General features: G+C 38.8%; 2 pseudogenes; both read right to left on the bottom strand.

Annotated features, from left to right (window-relative positions):
• Positions 1-3358: 3358 nt before the first annotated feature.
• Positions 3359-4447, bottom strand: LOC132504240 (vacuolar protein-sorting-associated protein 36-like; annotated as a pseudogene).
• A 6265-nt stretch (positions 4448-10712) lies between these two features.
• LOC132528845 (coiled-coil domain-containing protein 3-like) overlaps positions 10713-23734 on the bottom strand; it is a 71063-nt pseudogene continuing 58041 nt past the window's right edge.

The following is a 23734-nucleotide window of genomic DNA, read 5'->3' as shown; positions in this document are numbered from 1 at the left end:
ATAAGGGATGGGATTAGCAATAAATTTACATAAATTCAACCATACCTATCAGCAAAGTGAAAAAAACACATTTAAATAGTTTAATTATTGGTACTACAAAAGTCTACTGTTAATATGTAGTTTTTTTGTTATATATTCTACTTACTATGTTCATAAAATATTCATACCCATGTATAACTCTACAGGCATTTGAATTGTAAGATTATATAGAGATTTCCAAGGACCATTTTGAGCATGCTTGATTCCATCCTTAGCGCAGCCCTAAAAACCCACCCACCTTCTGAGCTGTGACTGTATTGTACCACAGTGGAAACTCTGAGACTGTTGGGCAAAGGAGAACCATTTTAAGTATTTGAGCATGAGAGTGACAGCATGATAAATCCATGGCTGTCGGTTTAGTCTGGTAACAGGGAACAAGAGATAGTACATTCACATAAACATACACAGTCAATCAACAGTGGAATTCATGTCAAGAATTTTAAAAAAGTTTGTGAACCATTTCCCATTGTTTTAAAACAGCTAAAATAGTAAGAGCTTGAGGTCATAAATATTTATAATCAACTCCTGATTATAAAATCTAAAAGAAAAAATCTTAACACATGGGCTTATTCTGACTAAAGGGTTATCATTTTAATCAATTTTTTCAGAGTATTTAAAAAGAACACCTAGTTAAGAAAAAATCATTTTTAAATTTTGCAGTATTGGCAAAATGATTGGTATACATTAATACCAATCATTTAACACTGAAAACATTCTTGTACAATGTAAAAAATATTTGACAGTATGTGACTAGAAATATTCCATTACCATAAAGCTACAAACAGATTTATGCTCCTAAGAGCAAAGTTAGAAAAGCAAAAATAATACTATAACACTGAGTAGCACCAAGACAGAACTTTTTTGCACTTAGGGCCTGATTGGTTGTATTTAAACATAACCTCTACCAAAAAGGACCAAAATGACACCTTATTTGGTAAAAACAAAGAAAATAAAAGGATGAAAATATACACACTGAGGTCTGGAAACTGAAGAATACCCACTTTAAAACAATAAAATCGATCGTACCTGCTTTTTAACTAATGTGACATTTGCAAAATACATCCATGTCCCTTTTCTTCCTCTTTAGTTCACTTTTACAATTCAGACTGCTCCATTTTTGTTAATGTGTTGTCACACTAGTGTAAATAAATATTCTGAATTACAGGAGTTTGCCATAATGAATCCAGACCATTGGAGCCAGACCCAGTAGCTCAAACAATCTTAGTTGCAGCTCATTCCAACTAGTGAAACACATTATTTATCTGTGTAGTTTTAAAAAACCTTAGCTAGATGAGGTGTGTGTGTGTGTGTGTACACATACAAGTTTGCCAGGGCAGTGGGAGAGTGTCTGCATCCCAGAGATAGGAGTGATATACAAGCAACCATACACAATGGCCTGAAAGACTTGGGCAGCCAGACACCGAATTTCCCCCCAAACAAACCTGAGGCTGAGCAATGGGGAATTACAGGATCTGTGCTCACAACGTGGAATCAGTGAGAGGTTCGGAAAACTAAGACTAAGGCAGGATGCCTCGGCCACAACATTCCCGTGACACTGGAGGATGTGAAGCAGCGACAGGGTTCAGGCAGGGATCAGGGACTGACTCTGGCTGCACTTGGAGGGATTCCCTGGGTCTGCAGCTGAGGATCCCTGGACCTTCCCCAAAGGGCATTGGCAGTGGCCCTCCACCTCTTAGCGAGGACGTCTCACGGCTCCCAGAGTCTGAGCCTGGGTATCCCCGCCTCCCGGTCTCAGAGGTTCTCTCAGTACAGGTACTATCCCTTCTAGAGGCTTGGCCAAAACCCACCACTACCTTCCACTGCCAACTCAGTCTTAGAAAGGGGTTCTCCTTCTGTCTCTGTGGGGTCCCTGAGTTTGAGGTAATGCCAACGTACCGTACGCTGTGTGGCAGTAACAAAGTCAGGCAGTCCGCTGGAAAGCTCAAGCAATCTAGATTCAATATATTAGGTTGTTTCTGCTAGCTCAGTAATACCTTTTAGCGAGATAGTTTCTCCACACAACTTATAATGTGTGGGGTAAAGGAAAAAAATATTGCTAGAATATGATAGAAAGATTTTAAAAGTTCAGCACTGAAACTCCTTCTTTAGGGAAGGAAAAGGAGACATATTATGTTCCCACTCTCTATTTTCCATCCTTGACTCTGAGGTACAAGAGCACCAAGGTTCCTGTAGAGCGTGTTAAAGGTTCTCCTGGTCTCTCTACCCACAAAACAATCCTAGGGAAATCCTGAAGCGTCTACTTCCCAAATCTGTAACCATATCTCTGGGCATGTCTATGTAGCTCTTTAATTCACTTTCAAAATCCATAGCATTTTTAAAACAAAATGACATAGTTGCATTCTTTAAATGCCAGCCATGAAATCATCACTTAAAAAAAAAAAACTAGTCAGATTATATATACATAAGTCAGATAAAATTCTATCTTTTTTTAAAAAAATTTATTTATTTATGGCTGCGTTGGGCCTTCATTGCTGTGTGCAGGCTTTCTCTAGTTGCGGCAAGTGGGGGCTACTCTTCCTTGCGGTGCATGGGCTTCATTGTGGTGGCTTCTCTTGTTGGGGAGCACAACTGCGCTAGGCGTGCAGGCTTCAGTAGTTGGGACACGCGGGCTTCAGTAGTTGTGGTACACAGGCTCAGTAGTTGTGGCACATGGGCTTAGTTGCTCCACAGCATGTGGGACCTTCCCAGACCAGGGCTTGAACCCGTGTCCTCTGCATTGGCAGGCAGATTCTTAACCACTGTGCCACCAGGGAAGCCCTCTCTCTCTTTTTAAGGAGCTTTATTTGGTCTGCTGAAGACATGCCTATGGCTGCTTCTGAAAGCCCTTAGGGAGAGCCTCAGATGATATCCTGCAGTTGGATATTTTGCTCCAGTGTTGTCAGGTTCTTAAACTACACTGTAGGTATAAGTTGTTGCATGAAAATTCCCCAAAATGTGCACACTAAATGCAGAGAAAAACCTCATTTATAATTCAGGTGAATTTTCATCACACCAAAATAATCAAACCTGTTCAAACATGTAACTTTTCTCTTTTTTCCCCCATGAACTAAATCCTCTTCTTTAAAAAATGGTCAGATTTGAAGATCAAGTTAAAATCCACCATATTTCAAGTTAAACTCTGAGGGTTTCTATACAACTGTAGCATGATTTCAAATTCATATTGGCATTCATCTTTCTATATTTTCCTATATTTAACCTAAAGAGGCTTCCTGGATCATAATATTTACATAGAAACTAAAAGCGTTTTATATTATATTGCGAAGTTCCAGTAAATTCTGTTTATCAGGGTTTACCCTTAGCTCAATGTCATACAACTTCTGCATGAGGCAAGTATACCAGTAACAAGTTATTTCAAATACAAAACTCTTAGCTCTGTGTCATAATTAAATTTGGGTAAAACTGCAAGCCTTCCACTGAATCATCTCGGCAAGAAGCAACCTTTCTTTAGCCAGGAGGACAGACATTCCCACAGGCTTAGCAAACTCTTCTGATGTTAGAGATCCCTTTTCTGAAACCGTCTCCAAGGCTGAGGCCACCATTTACTCCTCCTTGTGGGACTGAAGTTCAATTACCATGATGCCGCTGTCAAACACACGGAGGCCGAGAGGTAATTTCAGGGCTTCCAGCATCTTGCATGCATTCACTAAATCTTCTGGTGAGAGCAATTCTATTCCTCGAGCTTGGTTTACTAAACAGTACACCTCTGTGAGTGACATTTATTCCCCCTCGTTCCTCCAAAGGCGCCTGCAATATTCCAGCCAGCTGTTTGGCCAGCTGCATGTGGTACTGTGTGCCTGAGCCGTACGTTTCCCTGGTAACCGGGTTAGCTATTCCCATGCTCAGTAAGTAGGATTTAAACCTGATGGTCTCATCATCTGTGATGTCACCTTGCTTCTCTTTAATCTTATTAGCGATGGATTTTGATAACACCACCAATTCCCTTAGCCTTGACCATTAGCTTACTGAGGTCTCTGAAGGCCTCAGAAATGTTTGTCAGTTTCTTTTCTTTTTTCTTCCAGTTTCTTTTCAATACCTACAATTCCTACAGCCCTTATTCTTCCTGGCTGGGGTCCTCTATTTGCTTGTAACGACTGGGAAACTGGCATATTCTCCCACCTTCTCTGTGTCACTTCCTCTGATAAATGCCTGTAAAACTCAATCTGGCCGTGTTCTTTGAAGGAAAGCTTGATGTAGGAGTTCTTACTACTCTGGAATGGGCCAGGTTCTTTGTTAGAAGGAGCTGGGTGAAGATGAACCACTATTTGGGCACTTTTCCCAATTCCAGCTGCCTGTTCTTCAATGAACACAATTTGGGAAAGAGGAAAGGCCATGCAGCATTCATGATTTTTCTGATCTCTCCAAATTAGATGGTGTGTACTAAGAAGGAGGGCCCCAGCATCAGATTTTATCTTCTCCTCGCCATCACAGATGTGCACCCTGCCTCAGTTCCATTTTTAAGTGGATCGTTTTTTGCCCTAATGAGTTGTGTTCTTTATATCTTTTGGATATTAACCCCCTTATCAGATATATGATTTGAAATATTCCCTCCTATTTAGTAGGTTGCCTTTCATTTTGTTAGTGGTTTTCTTTGTTACGAAGAAGCTTTTTAGTTTGAGGTCGTCTCTCTTGAATTTTTGCTTTTGCGGCCTTTGCTTTTGGTGCCAAGTCCAAAAATTATTGCCAAGACCAACTTCAAAGAGCTTACTCGCTATGATTTCTTCTAGGAGCATTATGCTTTCAGGTATTACATTCAAATCTTGAATCCATTTTGAGTTGATTTTTGTGTATGATAGAAGATAGTGATTCCGTTTCATTCTTTTGTATGTGTTCAGTTTTCCCAACACCATATTTTGAAGAGACCATCCTTTCCCCACTGTATATACTTGGCTCCTTTGGTATAAATTAATTGACCAAATATGTGTGTGTTTCTGGAATTTCTACTCTGTTCCACTGATCTATGTGTCTGTTTTTATGTCAATACCATACTGTTTTTATTACTTAGTTTTATAATATATTTTGAAATCAGGAAGCATGATGCTTCCAGCTTTATTCTTTATCAAGATTGCTTTGGCTATTTAGGGTCTTTGTGGTTCCATACAAATGTTAGGATTGTTCTATTTCTGTGAAAATTGCCGTTGTAAGGATTGCACTGAATCTGTAGATTGCTTTGGATAGTTGGACATTTTAACAATATTAATTCTTCCAATCCAAGAGCACAGACTATTTTTCTATTTGTGTTTTCTTTAAGTTCTTTCATCAGTGTCTTATATATTTCAGTGCACAGGTCTTTCACCTCCTTGGTTAAATTTATTCTTAGGTGTTTTATTCTTTGATAAAATTGTAATTGGGATTGCTTTATTAATTTCTCTCTGTTAGTTCATTGCTAGTGTATAGCAACACAACAGATTTCTGTATATTAATTTTGTATACTGCAACTTTACTGAATTCATTTAGTAGTTCTAATAGTTTTTTAGTGGCATCTTTAAGATTTTCTATATATGGTATCATGTCATCTGTAAACAGTGACAGTTTTACTTCTTCCTCTCCAACTTGGATTCCTTTTATTTCTTGTCTGATTGCTGTGGCTAGGACTTCCAATACTGTGTTGAATAAACATGGCGAGAGTGGGCATCCTTGTTCCTGATCTCAGAGGAAATTCTTTCAGCTTTTCACCATTGAGTATGATGTTGGCTATAGGTTTGTCATACATGGTCATTATTATGTTGAGGTTTGTTCCCTCTATACCCATTTTGTCGAGGATTTTTAACATAAATTGATGTTGAATTTTGTCAGTAGTTTTTTCTGCATCTATCGAGGTGATCATATGATTTATTCTTCAATTTGTTAATGTGGTGTATCACATTGATTTGCAGATATTGAACCATCCTTGCATCTCTGGAATAAATCCCCCTTGGTCATGGTGTAGGATCATTTTAATGTATTGTTGAAAATGTTAAAACCGTTGGCTGAGCACCTACTAAAAGGCTGGAATGAGCCTGAATAGTAAAGAACAAAAGCTCAGTATGACCGGAGAGTAGTGAGCAAAGTTGAGAGTCGGGAGCAAGGTGAATGGTCTGAGATAGAGCTGAGAAAAGTATGGATCAATGGCTTTTCAGGGATTATGAAGGCCATGGAAGCCCTTGAAAGGTTTACAAAGGGGATTAAGAAGACCTGATTTAACATTACAGTAATCACTCTGTCTATGCTGTGGAAAATTATTACAGAAGCAAGGAAACTTGTAGGAGGCTGTTGCAGCAGTACAGGCACTGGGGGCTTGGACCATGGTGGTGGCCTTGGACCATGGTGGTCATCTTGAAGAAGGAGAGAAGTGGATAGTTCTGGATATATACTGGTGATAGAGTCTTGCTAATGTATTTCACGAAGGAGATGAGAAAAAGAAAAAAATCAAGAATGACTCTATCTGTTTTGGCTTGTGCTACGGGTAGATGCTGGTGTCATATGTAAGGTAAGGGAATCCCAGGCAGAAAATTGAGTTCTGTTTTAGACCTGATAAATTTCAGATGTATATTAGACAGCCATATGGAAACGTCATGCACACAACAGAATCTGATAGTTTGGAGCTCAGGGACAAGATCGAGGCTCAAGATACAAGGAAATGTCCGTAGCAACATAGAGTGTGTTGTTACTACGTCTCCTTGAAATCGCAGTGGCCACCATTTCTCCTGTCTCCCCCTAAGGTCCAGTTCAGTGTCTCTAGATGCCTACAGGGAGCAAAGTCTAGGGGCTTTGGAAGGGGAGGCAAACATAGAGATGGTTCTCACTCAACACTGATAGTCAATCACCACATTCCTATGAATATTTCCCTTTCCTGCGGGATCATATGTATTTTCAGACTCCATTTAACTCCCTGTTTTTCAGGTCTCACGTTAAAGGTCACCTTCTTAGAAAGACCTTCTCTAGCCTCCCTATGCAAAATAGGTCTCCTCGCTTGGTTTCCACCCCTACTGCACCATTTCCTCAGCCAGCACACTGTTAATTTTATTCATATCATTCATTTATAATAATTAGTTTATGTTTTTTATTTCCCCCCTCCACTGGAGAGAGAATTAGACTCTATGATGGAAGGAAACGTGCCTGCGTGGTCATCACTGTCAGCCAGAACTAGCACTGTGCCTGGCACATAGTAGGTGCACAATAAATATTTGTTGAGGATGTGAACAAGCTTCCCCTGTCTATCATGAGTGGATTAATTGATGCTCTAAGCATGGGCTGGAGTAGCCTTCCTCCAGATCACCAAGCCCTCTGCCCAAGACAAGGAATGGGTTTTGCTCTATTTTGTTTATTATGATAAGAACATTTAACATGGGGTCTACCCTCTTAACAAAATAGTCAAACTCGTAGAAGCAGAGAGTAGAACGGTAGTTGCCAGGGCAGGGTGAGGGGGATGTGGGAAGTTGCTATTCAATGGGTATAAACTTTCAGTTATGCAAGATAAAGCAGGTCTGAGGAGCTGGATTTTATTTAACCTTTTTAAATTTTTATGTATTTTAAAATTATTTATTTATTTGTTTGCACCAGGTCTTCGTTGCCACATGCAGGATCTTTGTTGTGTCATGTGGGATCTTTTTTTTAGTTGTGGCATGTGGCATGCGAACTCTTAGTTGCGGCATGTGGGATCTAGTTCCCTGACCAGGGATCAAACCAGGGCCCCCTGCGTTTGAAGCATGAAGTCTTAGCCACTGGACCACCAGGGAAGTCCCTATTTAACTTTTTAAAAATATATATATAGTTAATTTACAATGTCATGTTAGTTTCAGGTATACAGCAAAGTGATTCAGTTATACACACACACACACATTTTTTCAGATTCTTTTCCATTATAGGTATTACAAGACATTGAATATAGTTCCCTGTGCTATATAGTAGGTCCTTGTTGTTTATTTATTTTACACATATTGTGTATTTGTTAATCCCAGACTCCAAATTTATCTCTTCCCCCTCCTGCCCCTCCCCACTGCAATTCCCTTTGGTAACCATAAGTTTGTTTTCTATGTCTGTGAGTCTATTTCTGTTTTATAAATAAGTCCACTTGTGTTCTATCTTAGATTCCATAAATAAGTGATATTATATATTTGTCTGTTTCTTTCTGACTTACTTCACTTAGTATGATAACCTCTAGGTTCATCCATGTTGCTGCAAATGGCATTATTTCATTCTTTTTTATGGCTGAGTAATATTCCATTGTGTATCTATACCACATCTTCTTCATCCATTCATCTCTAGGTGAACATTAGGTTGCTTCCATGACCTGGTTATTGTAAATGGTGCTGCTATGAACATAGGGGTGCGTGTATCTTTTCGAATTAGGGTTTTCTCTGGATATATGCCCAGGAGTGGGATTGCAGGATCATATGGTGACTCTATTTTTAGTTTCCTACGGAACCTCCACACTGTTCTCAATAGTGAGTGTACCAATTTATATTCCCACCAACAGTGTAGGAGGGAGGAACTGGATCTTAAAGACCCCACCTGGGATAATTACCAGGGAACATAGAGGCAAACAACATGGTAGAATTCCAAGACCCGTGAGTGCTGTTTGCTTCAATCACTGAGCACGATGGCATATGCAGAATTATGGCCCAGAGTTGGGTGGATCCACTGTAACACCCTGCTAAGCTCCTGAAATGAAAGATTTTTTGTAAGCATTTTAAGTTGTTCTCATGAGATGTCAGGGCCAACGAGCTGAAAAACCATGTGACTGTTTGCCACCTGCCTGGTTTGAAATCTAGTCCCTTCCATGGAAAATGCAATTGAGAAAAATATTTCAAGATTTCTAATCAAGATGCGTCCCCTGCAGGAGAGAAGGCTATTTTTATGTTCCATCCCAACACACTGCAGAGTTCTGGGAATGCAGCAAGTATCCAGCTTCTATGAGAGGGACTGGAATGAGAAGGTAAGTGCTAGCTCTCCTCCTAAGGAGGAAGCTGAAAATATGACAGAGCTCTCTGTTTCCCAGCAACATCTCCCCTCCAAATCTCCTGAGAGGCAGAAAGAAGGAACAGCGGGACCAGTTAAGAAAATATACTGGGACTTCCCTGGTGGTCCAGTGGTTAAGACTCTGCGCTTCCACTGCAGGGGGCTCGGGTTTGATCCCTGATCTGGGAACTAAGATCCCGCATACCATGCTGTGGCCAAAATGGGGGGAAAAATATACACACACACACACATAGATATATACACAGTGGCAGAAATATTATAAAGGGAAGATGAAATGGTAAAGGCTTTTGTTAATCTGAAGTAAAGGTATTCTTAAGAGTATTAATCTATACATGTGAATTAGCCAATAGGGAGGCATGAAGGCAAAGGGAAAACCTGTCAAAATTTCCATTATTCTAGAGGAGGTCAGAGTTCATAGCTTGAGACACATCGTGATCTACGCATGTTAGAATTTGTTCTTCTTTTGAAATATTGTTTATGCCTCTTTTTAGTCTGATGAAAAAGTCTCACTAAACAGTGTAATAAAGTTCTGGAAACATCTGTATATATCAATCACTGTAATTTGGAAGGGAAAATCAGAAAAGGGAGGGCTTAAATCTTTGCAGTCTGAGTTTCCAGGAAAGAGGAGCTGGTGACCCTCCTAGCCAAAACCTTCCTGATATTCGATTATCTGAGAGCCAGAAAATGGGAAGCACTTGATGTGTGCAACCTGTTGGCACTTGGTGTCTGACACCAAAATGGTAAAAATGAGTTGAGAGTAGAGCCTTTTCCTCAGGGATGTAAGAGCAGTTGTTTGTGAAATGCTGTGTGGTCACATTCAGTGTGCTGTGCTCTGTGGGTTATAATGTTCCCTTTATTCCCCACCACAACTCTCCAAAAAAAAAAAAAAGGACAATAATCCAATCCTTCAAAGTCCCAGTGCAAAAGTAAAATTTAAAAATGGCCAATAGCATGGGTTGAAAACATGTATAACCATGACTGACATGATTTTAAAAGTAGAAATAGGTTCTATGTGATGCGAGTTAGGACTATGGGAGAATCCTCCCATTCTTTCCTCCTCTTTTGTAGCTGAAAGCCAGTTGTAGGCCTCCCCCCGCATCAGTGACCCTGCTGAATGTCCCTGGTGGGCATCCGTCGCCACATGCAGATGAGGGAGCGATGTTGAAGGCCCAGCCTCACACTGCTTGCTGGGATGGATGATGGATGGATAAACATTCTGTAGCGGTGGCAGGACAAATATTCTACCCATCACTGATGTTTATGATCGAAACAAAAAATCTATGGAGATTAGAGGAAATCATGTCTCTCAAACTGATCATGTTGCTTTCCTCTCAGAAGTCCCCGTGGTGTACAGTTCTTGGCAAACAGGCAGACTGGGTGCGTGTAAAGGCGTATGCCTCTGGGACATTGACAGGGGTTACCTGGAGGAGAGCGGTGGAAGGGCTGGGCTGGCCCCTCCCTCCACCTGCTGCTTAGAAAAACTTTCCGCTTGGCCTTGGATTAGGTAACCCAAGATTGACAATAACTTCCGTCTTCCAAACTAAACACTTGGGTCTGAGTTATTAACTCCAAGTAAAAAATTGCCTTGGGGGATCCAAAGCAAAGTCACACTTAACGAAGAAAGTCCATTTTTAGTGCTGCCCACACGCAAGGTCAGGGGGTGTAGGTAGAACCACTCTTTGGAAGAGAATCCTGTACTTGAGGAAATGTAAAAAAATCAATCCTCTTCATGTATCTTCCAGGGCTATGTTGGAAAGCAAATATAGATATAAAGATAATAGATTGATTGGTTTTTAAATGTACTAATGGGGAAACTAGTATAGAGAAGCTAAATCATCTCTATAACATGAAACCAAAATGGTAAAAATGAGTTGCGAGTAGAGCCGTCTGATAAAGGGTTAATATCTAAGGTATATAAGGAACTCAACTAACTCAAAAGCAAGAAAACATAGTTTTAAAATGGGCAAAGGACCTGAATAGATATTTCTCAAAAGAAGACGAAGAACCAACAGGTATATGAAAAGGTACTCAACATCACTAATCATCAGGAAATGCAAGTGAATGCCACAATGGATATCACAAAAAAGACAAAAGATTAAGTGTTGGCAAGGATATGGAGAAAAGGGAACACTTGTGCACTGTTAGTGTGATTGTAAATTCGTACAACCATTATGGAAAACAGTATGGAGGGTCCTCAAAAAATTAAAAACAGGACTACCATATGATCCAGCAATCCTACTTCTGGGTATATATCCAAAGAAAATGAAATCGGTATTTTAAAGAGAGATCTGCACTCCCACATTTATTGCAGCATTTATTGATAAAACAGCCAATGAAACAACCTAAGGGTCCACTGACAGATAAATGGATAAAGATGATGTGGTGTATATATGTGTGTGTGTATATATATAATATATAATATACATATTATACAATGGAACATTATCCTTAAAGAGAAGGGAAATCTTGTCATTTGTGGTAACATAGATGAACCTGGAGGACATTATGCTCAATGAAATAAGCCAGACACAGGAAGTCAAATACTGCATGCTGTTGCCTATATATAATAATCTGAAATAGTCAAACCCTTAGAGAGTAGAATGGTGTTTACCAGGGGCTGGAGAGTAGGGGAAGTGGGAAAATGTTGGTCAAAGAGTACAAAGCTTAAAATATGCAGGATGAATAAGTTCTGGATGTATAATGTACAGCCCAGCAACTACAGTTAAATATACTGTATTGTATACTTGAAATTTGCTAAGAGAGTAGTTCTTAATTGTTCTTAACAAAACAAAAAAGGTAACTATATGAGGTGATGAATATCTTAACTAGCTTGATTGTGGTAAGCATTTCATGATGTATCTATACATATATGAAAACATCATGTACACCCTAAATATATACAATTTTTATTTTTAAATTATTCCTCAGTAAAGCTGGGAGAAAAATGTGTCCATAGGGATGTACCCTTCTCACCACAGGACATGATTTTATACCATTAAATTGAATTACTGAACCCAAGTTGAGGCAGGAAAATTCTAAGACAGCTCCCACAGATCCCCAACTCCTGGTATTTATGTTGGGTTGTCCTCCCTTTGGGTGTGTGTAGGACCTTGTGACTTCATTCTACCCAATGGAATACTGTAAAGGTGATGGGATATGACTTTCTTGATCAGGTTACACAAGACTGTAACTTACACCTTACTTGTGGACTTTCTCTGTTGCCCTCTTGGCTTGTATGCTTTGAAGTAAACAGTCATGCTGGAGCAGCCCACGTGGCAAGGAATTGAGGGCAGCCTCCAGCCAACAGCCAGCTAGGAACCAAGGGCCTCGGTTCAACAGCCTGCAAGGAACCAATCTTACCAACAACCACGTGAGCCTGGAAATAAATTCGAGCCTTTCAGATAAGACCCCAGTCCCCGCCAGCTCCTCAACTGCAGCCTCGTGATAGTCCCTGAGGCAGAGAACCCAGCTAAGCCGTGCCCAGAATCCATGGAGAATGTGAGATAATAAATGCATTTTGCTTTGAGGCAATAAAACAATGTGCGTGTGCTATCTCACAGTTAGTTACTAAGTCATTAGTAATTACACAGTTATTACTGTGTGGTACTTTGTTACACAGCAATAGGTGGCTAACGTATCAGTCTAAACTACTTGCATTTGGATCAGTTTACCGATGTTCAGAGGTGCTCCAGGTACCTCAATGTTTATCTTCTTCCCCAGGGGGCTCCCCAAGATAATTACCCCTAAAGTGTTTATTCTGAAGATAAATAACCTATTTTACCTTCAGAGCAGTGACTTCTCAATTCTTGCTGCATATTATCATCATAGGGAAGGTGGTTTATTTTGCTTATAGATATTCCCTATCTGGTAAGATATTGTTCTAATGGATTCTGTTTTGTTTACTATTTTATATATTTTCACATTACTTAAGAGGAGAAGCTTCAGGGTTTCCTCTTGACCTTCCTTGCCATACTAGCCTTAACTGCATGGTTCAGGGATCCAATGAGGGCGTCCGACAGGTGCCAAGAATGTCTATTCCAACTGTATACTTGGGAGCTGGGGAAAGTAAACACAGAATGGGTTCACAGACCCATGAGACTTACTGTGACAGGGACTTGGGCCAGAATACCATTTACTATGAGACACCCCCCTCCCTCAATAAGCATCGCCTCTGTTAGCTCAGGGACAGCTCAGTGCCGTCATCGAATCCTATTCAGGTTTTAGGGTTTCCCTTTCTCTGGTGCACATTTACACTAGTGAGCACCTGTACACACAAGGAAGATGTATAACGTCCTGTAATGTTACCACAGGGTTTTCTTCAGGGTTTCTGATCTCCCCTTTAATCAAGGGCTCTATGAACTCTCTCAGGTCTTGGAATCAGTTGAAGGGCCATGACTAACGTATAAGTAGAGACTCAAGGCAGGCCTCTGTTTCATGTATATATTGGGATGGCCAGAAAGTTCGCTCGGGAGTTCGTTCGGGTTTTCCCCATACGATCTTTTTTTTTTTTAATTCCCTCCCCCCTTTTTTTAAATTAGTAGATATCTAGAAGTTTAACATCTGGGTCACGGGTATGAACGTTTTACATTTTAACAGGTGGTGCAAAGTGAATGTTCTAATCGACCAGGTCGCCACTGGTAAATAGATCCCTCTGTCTATAAAACCTTGCCAATGCATGGTATTCTCAAATGTAACATTTCTTCTTATCTGATCACTGTAAAATACCACTAGTGATTTAATTTGTATTTCCCTGGTTGTTAGTGAGGGCAAACTTACTGTCCTGTTTCTTGGCCATTTGTATTTCCCTGGTTGTTAGTGAGGGCAAACTTACTGTCCTGTTTCTTGGCCATTTGTATTTCCCTGGTTGTTAGTGAGGGCAAACTTACTGTCCTGTTTCTTAACCATTTGTATTTCCTCTTCAATGAATTGCCTATTATATTTATTTTCCTACTGGATCATCTTTTTCTTACTAATTTTTAGCAGTTCTTTTTATATTCTGGATATAAACATTTTGTCTTTCATATTTGTGTTGACTATCTTTCACAATCTGGTTCTTGTCTTTGAACTTGGTTTAGGTGTCTTTTGTTTAAATATGTTCTTTTACGGTTTTTACTTCTTTTAATTTTAGGAAGACAGGTTTAGTTCCTTTTTTGTTCTCTAGTACAATGAGTATACAGTAATTTTGGATCAGATGTGAAATCAATGTAGAGTTGAAACTCAGTCGATACTGGTCCTAATGGACTTAATCAACGGAGTATCTCAGGAAATATCTAATACGTGTACCCCACTTTAACGAAGTGGAGGTACCGTTTTCTTTTCTCATCAATGATTTTATGCCTGAGCTTATTATATTTAGCAGTTGGATTCTCCTCCTTTGATTTTCAACATCGTGTAATTAGACATTTGACAGTCTCCACTGAATGGCTTTCTCATTCTGTCACTAAAATTTTAACAGCAGTTATTAAGTGAAACAAGAGAAAGCTGTGTTCACCAAGATATACTCCAAATTCAAGGGAAAAAGGGTTTCAGAATTGGAATTAACATGGTTATGTCACATGAGAAAAATCTATCTTGGACTTTCCTGCTTTATGTACACCTGGCCCACTCTGTTCACACATTAAATTTCCTGTGTCCCAAACACCTTACAGCACATTTATCCTTGTCTGTTTATTAGCTTATGTTCAGAGTAAGGTATCAAGTAGTGAGACTTTTAGAAGTTTGACAAGGTCTAAAGTGACTGCTGCCCCAAATTTTAGCAATGGAGATCGAATACAGAATCTTAGTGAGACAGACAGACTCCTGGCATACCACTGTACCTTGGGGCCAGCCTCCAGATTTCTTATACATGCTAATTTAAGAACGTGTGGTGGATAGTGACTACTTGATAGTTTTTTTTTTTGAAACTTAGTAACATTTTATTTCAGTTCCCAACTAGTTATTAATACAATTTGTGCTGTCACAATAACTGCACCACTTTATGAAAACATTTAGTTTCTGTTCATGAAGAGACCACTTTCCCTCCTACAATACACTCTTTAGTTGAGCTCCAGTTTACTTTTTAAGTAATTTATACAAACTCCTTTATAGAAAAACATTTTCCACTTCAAATTTATGGTAATATTGAAATTATTTTTTTAGATGTTCGCTCAATGAATAGTTTTTACCAGGAAAAAAAAAAGCAAATATTAATTCATCCTTTCTTTGAAGGGTCTAAAACATGTAATTTAGGCATATACAATCTTTTTTTTTTCCACAACTCACATACACACTGTATTTTATTTTTACAAGAGATAAATAGACTGACACCAAGCATCGTAAACGGATGACCACAACAAAAGCAACAATGATTGCAATGACCAAACACGAAACACACTCACACTATGTCATAATAGTGACATTCAGTCCAGGAATCCTCCACGGTAACAGCTCCTTTACTTTGCAGTGAAAATTGATTTGTATATTTTTTGCCTCTGAGTCCTTGTGGGATTTTTTTTTTAATTCAAACAGAAAGTCACAAAAATTATAATCATCCTCATCAGTTCACTCAGTCCCATGTAATTAATTTTTTTCATCTTGATCTTTTGTTAGCACTTTTATGAATTCATCACTTTTCCATTAGAGTTCTGAAAATGCTTATTCATTCAGTTCAGCGGTATAGTCAGTTACCAGAAACCTGTACTTGTCTGAGTCTTTTCCATGAATTCCTTGAAGATGAAACCCTTTTATAGGAACATTTTTGCGAAAGCATCAGAGTACACCCAGAACTGTCTGTAAATGACAAAAGACTTAAAAGTGACCACAGTTAAAGATTTGATGAAAGTTCATAATAATGCAATTGACAATAAAATTTAGTTATTTCTGAGATATACATTTTAAAGTAATAACTAGAATTATGACTTATAACATTATACCAGAACATATAAGATTTTTAGAAATTTCAGGTAATGTCTGAAACATTTATATTAACATATTTCCATACACATAACCCAAAGAAAGTTTAGTATTCTTTGTTTTTTTATACTGCAGGTTCTTATTAGTCATCAATTTTATACATCAGTGTATACATGTCAATCCCAATCACCCAATTCAGCACACCACCATCCGCACCCCCCGTGGCTTTCCTCCCTTGGTGTCCATACGTTTGTTCTCTACATCTGTGTCTTAACTTCTGCCCTGGAAACTGGTTCATCTGTACCATATTTCTAGGTTCCACATACATGCGTTAATATATATTTGTTTTTCTCTTTCTGACTTACTTCACTCTGTATGGCAGTCTCTAGATCCATCCACATCTCAACAAATGACTCAATTTCGTTCCTTTTTATGGCTGAGTAATATTCCATTGTATATATGTACCACAACTTCTTTATCCATTCGTCTGTCAATGGGCATTTAGGTTGCTTCCATGACCTGGCTATTTTAAATAGTGCTGCAATGAACAATGGGGTGCATGTGTCTTTTTGAATTATGGTTTTCTCTGGGTATATGCCTAGTAGTGGGATTGCTGAATCATATATTCCTATTCCCACCAACAGTGCAAGAGGGTTCCCCCTTTGCTCCACACCCTCTCCAGCATTTGTTGTTTGTAGATTTTCTGATGATGCCCATTCTAACTGGTGTGAGGTGATACCTCAGTGTAGTTTTGATTTGCATTTCTCTAATAAATGGTGATGTTGAGCATCCTTTCATGGGTTTGTTGGCAACCCGCATGTCTTCTTTGGAGAAATGTCTGTTTAGGTCTTCTGCCCATTTTTGGATTGGGTTGTTTGTTTCTTCAACATTGAGCTGAATGAGCTGTTTATATATTTTGCAGATTAATCCTTTGCCCGTTGATTCGTTTGCAAATATTTTCTCCCATTCTGATGGTTGTCTTTTCATCTTCTTTATGGTTTCCTTTGCTGTGCAAAAGCTTTGAAGTTTCATTAGGTCCCATTTGTTTATTTTTGTTTTTATTTCCATTACTCTAGGAGGTGGATCAAAAAAGATCTTGCTGTGATTTTTGTCAAAGAGTGTTCTTCCTATGTTTTCCTCCAAGAGTTTTATAGTTTCCAGCCTTACATTTAGGTCTTTAATCCATTTTGAGTTTATTTTTGTGTATGGTGTTAGGGAGTGTTCTGATTTTATTCTTTTACATGTAGCTGTCCAGTTTTCCCAGCACCACTTATTGAAGAGACTGTCTTTTCTCCATTGTATATCCTTACCTCCTTTGTCACAGATTAGTTGACCATAGGTGTGTGGGTTTATTTCTGGGCTTTCTATCCTGTTCCATTGATCTATATTTCTGTTTTTGTGCCAGTACCATACTGTCTTGATTGCTGTAGCTTTGTAGTATAGTCTGAAGTCAGGGAGTCTGATTCCTCCATCTCTGTTTTTTTCCCTCAAGACTGCTTTGGCTATTTGGGGTATTTTGTGTCTCCATACAAATTTTAAGATGATTTGTTCTAGTTCCATAAAAAATGCCACTGGTAATTTGATAGGGATTGCATTGACTCTGTAGATTGCTTTGGGTAGTAGAGTCATTTTCGCAATATTGATTCTCCCAATCAAAGAACATGGTATATCTCCCCATCTGTTGGTATCATCTTTAATTTCTTTCATCAGTGTCTTATAGTTTTCTGCATACAGGTCTTTTGTCTCCCTAGGTAGGTTTATTCCTAGGTATTTTATTCTTTTTGTTGCAGTGGTAAAATGGGAGTGTTTCTTTAATTTCTCTTTCAGATTTTTCATCATTAGTGTATAGGAATGCAAGAGATTTCTGTGCATTAATTTTGTATCCTGCAACTTTACCAAATTCATTGATTAGCTCTAGTAGTTTTCTGGTGGCATTTTTAGGATTTTCTATGTTTAGTATCATGTCATCTGCAAACAGTGACAGTTTTATTTCTTCTTTTCCAATTTGGATTCCTTTTATTTCTTTTTCTTCTCTGATTTCCGTGGCTAGGCCTTCCAAAACTACGTTGAATAATAGTGGTGAGAGTGGACATCCTTGTCTTGTTCCTGATCTTAGAGTAAATGCTTTCCGTTTTTCACCATTAAGAATGATGTTTGCTGTGGGTTTTTCATATATGGCCTTTATTATGTGGAGGTAGGTTCCCTCTATGCCCACATTCTGGAGAGTTTTTATCATAAATGGGTGTTGAATTTTGTCAAAAGTTTTTCTGCATCTATTGAGATGATCATATGGTTTTTATTCTGCAGTTTGTTAATATGGTGTATCATGTTGATTGATTTATGTATATTGAAGAATCCCTGCATCCCTGGGATAAATCCCACTTGCTCGTGGTGTATAATCCTTTTAGTGTGTTGTTGGATTCTGTTTGCTAGTATTTTGTTGAGGTTTTTTGCATCTATATTCATCAGTGATATTGGTCTGTAATTCTCTTTTTTTGTAGTATCTTTGTCTGGTTTTGGTATCAGGGTGATGGTGGCCTCGTAGAATGAGTTTGGGAGTGTTCCTGCCTCTGCAATGTTTTGGAAGAGTTTGAGAAGGATGGGTGTTAGCTCTTCTCTAAATGTTTGATAGAATTCACCTGTGAAGCCATCTGATCCTGGACTTTTGTTTGTTGGAAGATTTTAAATCACAGTTTCAATTTCATTACTTGTGATTGGTCTGTTCTTATTTTCTGTTTTTTCCCGGTTCAGTCTTGGAAGCTTATACCTTTCTAAGAATTTGTCCATTTCTTCCAGGTTGTCCATTTTATTGGCATAGAGTTGCTTGTAGTAGTCTCTTAGGATGCTTTGTATTTCTGCAGTGTCTGTTTTAACTTCTCCTTTTTCATTTCTAATTTTATTGATTTGAGTCCTCTCCCTCTTTTTCTTGATGAGTCTGGCTAATGGTTTATCAATTTTGTTTATCTTCTCAAAGAACCAGTTTTTTGTTTTATTGATCTTTGCTATTGTTTTCTTTGTTTCTGTTTCATTTATTTCTGCTCTGATCTTTATGAGTTCTTTCCTTCAGCTACCTTTGGGTTTTGTTTGTTCTTCTTTCTCTAGTTCCTTTAGGTGTAAAGTTAGATTGTTTACTTGAGATTCTTCTTGTTTCTTGAGGTAGGCTTGTATAGCTATAAAATTCCCTCTTAGAACTGCTTTTGCTGCATCCCATAGGTTTTGGATCATCGTGTTTTCATTGTCATTTGTCTCTAGGTATTTTTTGATTTCCTCTTTGATTTCTTCAGTGATCTCTTGGTTTTTTAGTAACGTATTGTTTAGCCTCCATGTTTTTGGTTTTTTAATGTTTTTTTCCCTGTAATTCATTTCTAATCTCATAGTGTTGTGGTCAGAAAAGATGCTTGATATGATTTCAATTTTCTTAAATTTACTGAGGCTTGATTTGTGACCCAAGATGTGATCTATCCTGGAGAATGTTCTGTGTGCACTTGAGAAGAAAGTGTAATCTGCTGTGTTTGGATGGAATGTCCTATAAATATCAATTAAATCTGTCTGATCTATTGTGTCATTTAAAGCTTCTGTTTCCTTACTTATTTTCATTTTGGATGATCTGTCCACTGGTGTAAGTGAGGTGTTAAAAGTCCTCCACTATTACTGTGTTACTGTCGATTTCCTCTTTTATAGCTGTTAGCAGTTGACTTATGTATTGAGGTGCTCCTATGTTGGGTGCATAGATATTTACAATTGTTATATCTTCTTCTTGGATTGTTCCCTTGATCATTATGTAGTGTCCTTCCTTGTCTCTTGTAACATTCTTTAAAGTCTATTTTATCTGATATGAGTATTGCTACTCCAGCTTTCTCTTGATTTCCATTTGCATGGAATATCTTTTTCCATCTCCTCACTCTCAGTCTGTATGTGTCCCTAGGTCTGAAGTGGGTCTCTTGTAGACAGCATATAGATGGGTCTTGTTTTTGTATCCATTCAGCAAGCCTGTGTCTTTTGTTTGGAGCATTTAATCCATTCACGTTTAAGGTAATTATCAATAGGTATGTTCCTATGACCATTTTCTTTATTGTTATGGGTTTGTTTTTGTAGGTCCTTTCCTCCTCTTGTGTTTCCCACTTAGAGAAGTTCCTTTAGCATTTGTTTTAGAGCTGGTTTGGTGGTGCTGAATTCTCTTAGCTTTTGCTTGTCTGTAAAGCTTTTGATTTCTCCATCAAATCTGAATGAGATCCTTACCTGGTAGAGTAATCTTGGTTGTAGGTTCTTCCCTTTCATCACTTTAAGTATATCATGCCACTCCCTTCTGGCTTGTAGCTTTTCTGCTGAGAAATCAGCTGTTAACCTTATGGGAGTTCCCTTGCTCTTTCAATAATTTTTGTTTGTAATTTTTACCAGTTTGATTACTGTGTGTCTTGGTGTGTTTCTCCTTGGGTTTATCCTGTATGGGACTAGCTGTGCTTCCTGGGCTTGGGTGGCTATTTCCTTTCCTATGTTAGGCAAGTTTTTGACTATAATCTCTTCGAATATTTTCTCTGGTCCTTTCTCTCTCTCTTCTCCTTTTGGGACCCCTATAATGTGAATGTCATTGTGTTTAATGTTGTCCCGGAGGTCTCTTAGGCTATCTTCATTTCTTTTCATTTTTTTCTTTAGTCTGTTCTGCAGCAGTGAATTCCACCATTCTGTTTTCCAGGTCACTTATCCCTTCTTCTGCTTCAGTTATACTGCTATTGATTCTTTCTAGTGTAGTTTTCATTTGTTATTGTAGTGTTTATCTCTGTTTTTTCTTTAATTCTTCTAGGTCTTTGTTAAACATTTCTTGCATCTTCTTGATCTTTGCCTCCATTGTTTTTCCGAGGTCCTGGGTCATCTTCACTATCATTATTCTGAATTCTTTTTCTGGAAGGTTGCCTATCTCCACTTCATTTAGTTTTTCTGGGGTTTTATCTTGTTCCTTCATCTAGTACATAGCCCTCTGCCTTTTCAGCTTGTATGTCTTTCTGTGAATGTGGTGTTTGTTCCACAGGCTGCAGCACTGTAGTTCTTGCTTCTGCTCTCTGCCCTCTGGTGGATGAGGCTATCTAAGAGGCTTGATGGGAGGGACTGGTGGTGTGTAGAGCTGACTGTTGCTCTGGTGGGCAGAGCTCAGTAAAACTTTAATCCACTTCACTGTTGATGGGTGCGGCTGGGTTCCCTCCCTGTTGGTTGTCTGGCCTGAGGCAACCCAACACTGGAGCCTACCTGGGCTCTTTTATGGGGTCAATGACACACTCTGGGAGGGCTCCCACCAAGCAGTACTTCCCAGCACTTCTGCTGCCAGTGTCCTTGTCTCCTTGGTCAGCCACAGCCACCCCCTGCCTCTGCATGAGACCCTCCAACACTAACAGGTAGGTCTGGTTCAGTCTCCCCTGGGGTCACTGCTCCTTCCTTTGGGTCCTGATGAGCACACTACTTTGTGTGTGCCCTGCAAGAGTGGTGTCTCATTTTCCCCCAGTCCTGTCAAAGTCCTGGAATCAATTCCCACTACACTTCAAAGTTTGATTCTCTAGGAATTCCTCCTCCTGTTGCTGGACCCCCAGGTTGGGAAGGCTGACGTGGGGTTCAGATCTTTCACTCCAGTGGGTGGACTTCCGTGGTATAAGTGTTCTCCAGTCTGCGAGTCACCCACCCAGCAGTTATGGGATTTAATTTTACTGTGATTGCGCCCCTCCTACCATCTCATTGTGGCTTCTCCTTTGTCTTTGGATGTGGGGTATCTTTTTTGGTGAGTTCCAGTGTCTTCCTGTCTATGATTGTCTAGCAGCTAGTTGTGATTCTGGTGTTCTCGCAAGAGGGAGTGAGAGCACGTCCTTCTACTCCGCCATCTTGGTTCCTCTATCTTCCCATACGATCTTACGGAAAACCCCGAACGAACTTTTTGGCCAATCCCAATATTTATATGTATATATTTAGTAGGAGGTCCATCAGCTTTTCAGTCCTGGGAACTCCATGATCAGTTGTTTGGATGGCCTCTTTAGTCATGCTTTCTTTTGGTTTAACACTCATTTTTGTCTCTTGAAGATGAGCACTGCGACATGGACTTTGCACCCTAGGACCCCATTCTACACTGAAATCACAGGACTAGTTCAATGGCATCTCCCACGTTCATCTCTCACCTTCTGAAGATGGCTTCAGTTTTAAGGACAGTGACGCTAAATACTTTTTCATTTTCGTTTTCTTTTTTCACAGCTTTACTGAGATATATTGACATACAACATTGTGTAAGTTTAAGGTGTACAATGTGTTGAATTGATACACTTAACATATTGCAAAATGATTACCACCATGGTGTTAGCTAACACCTCCATCACTTCACATATATACTATTACATTTTTGTGGTGAAAACATTTAAAATATACTCTATCTTTTAGCAACTTTCACACATATAATACAGTATTATCTGGAATCACCATGCTGTACACTTCAGATCCCCAACTTACTCATCTTATAACTGGAAGTTTGTCTGTTTGACCAACATTTCTCCATTCAGTCCCTCCTCCCTCCCAGCCCCTGGTAACAACCATCCTAGACTGTTTCTATGAATCTGAATTTTTGGACTTAACGTATAGGTGATATTATACAGTAGCTGTCTGTCTCTGATTTATCACAATTAGCATAATGCCCTCAAGGTCCATCTATGTTGTTGCAGATGGCAGATTTCTTTCTTTCTCATGACTATTATTCGTGTGTGTGTGTGTGTGTGTACATACCACATCTTCTTAATCCATTCATCCATGGACAGATACTTAGACTGTTTGCATATTTTGGCTATTGTGAATAATATTGCAATGAACATGGGAGTGCAGATATCTTTTCAAGATCCTGTTTTCATTTCCTTTGTATATACACCCAGAAGTGGGATTGCTGGATCACATGGTAGCTCTATTTTAAATTTCTGACAAACCTCCCTCCTGTTTTCCATAGTGGCTGCACCAATTTGCATTCCCACCAACAATGCTCAGAGATTACCTTCTCTCCTCTTCGCTAACACTTTTTCTCTCTTGTCTTTTTGATGATAGCCATTCTAACAGGTGTGAGGTGACATCTCATTGTGGTTTTGATTTGCATTTCCCTGATTATTGATGTTCAGCTCTTTTCATATAACTGTTGGCCATCTGTATATCTTCTTTAGAAAAATATCTATTCAGATCCTCTGCACATTTTTCAATCTTTTTTTTTAACTATTGAATAGTGTGAGTTACATATAAAATTTGGATATTAACCTCTTATCAGAAATGTGGTTTGTCAATATTTTCTCCCATTCAGTTGGCTGTCTTCTCACTCTATAGATTGTTTTCCTTACTGTGCAGAAGCTTTTTAGTTTCGTGCAATCCCATTTGTCTATTTTTGCTTTGGTTGTCTTGCTTTTAATCATACCATGAAAAGTACTGCACAATGTCAAGAAAAATTTCCCGTATAATTTCTTCTAAGAGTTTTATGGTTTCAGGTCTACGTTCAATTCTTTAGTCCATTTTGAATTAAATTTTGTATCAGGTGTAAAATAAGGGTCCAATTTCATTCTTCTGTATGTGGTTATCCAGTTTTTGCCAACACCATTTATTGATGACACTATCTTTTTCCCATTATGTATTCTTGGCACCTTTGTCAAAGATCAGTTGACTGTAAATGCATGAATTTACTTCTGGACTCATTCTGTTCAATTGGTCTAAATATCTGTTCTTATACTAATACCATACTGTTTTGATTACTATAGCTTTGTAATATACTTTGAAATCACACAATGTGATGCTTCCAGTTTTGTGTTCTTGCAGAAGATTGCCTTGG

The sequence above is a fragment of the Lagenorhynchus albirostris genome, chromosome 1, assembly GCF_949774975.1.
Source record: "Lagenorhynchus albirostris chromosome 1, mLagAlb1.1, whole genome shotgun sequence".
Lineage (NCBI taxonomy): Eukaryota > Metazoa > Chordata > Mammalia > Artiodactyla > Delphinidae > Lagenorhynchus > Lagenorhynchus albirostris.
The sequence above is the reverse complement of the archived record's forward strand: the minus strand, read 5'-3'. Positions and strand labels throughout refer to the sequence as shown.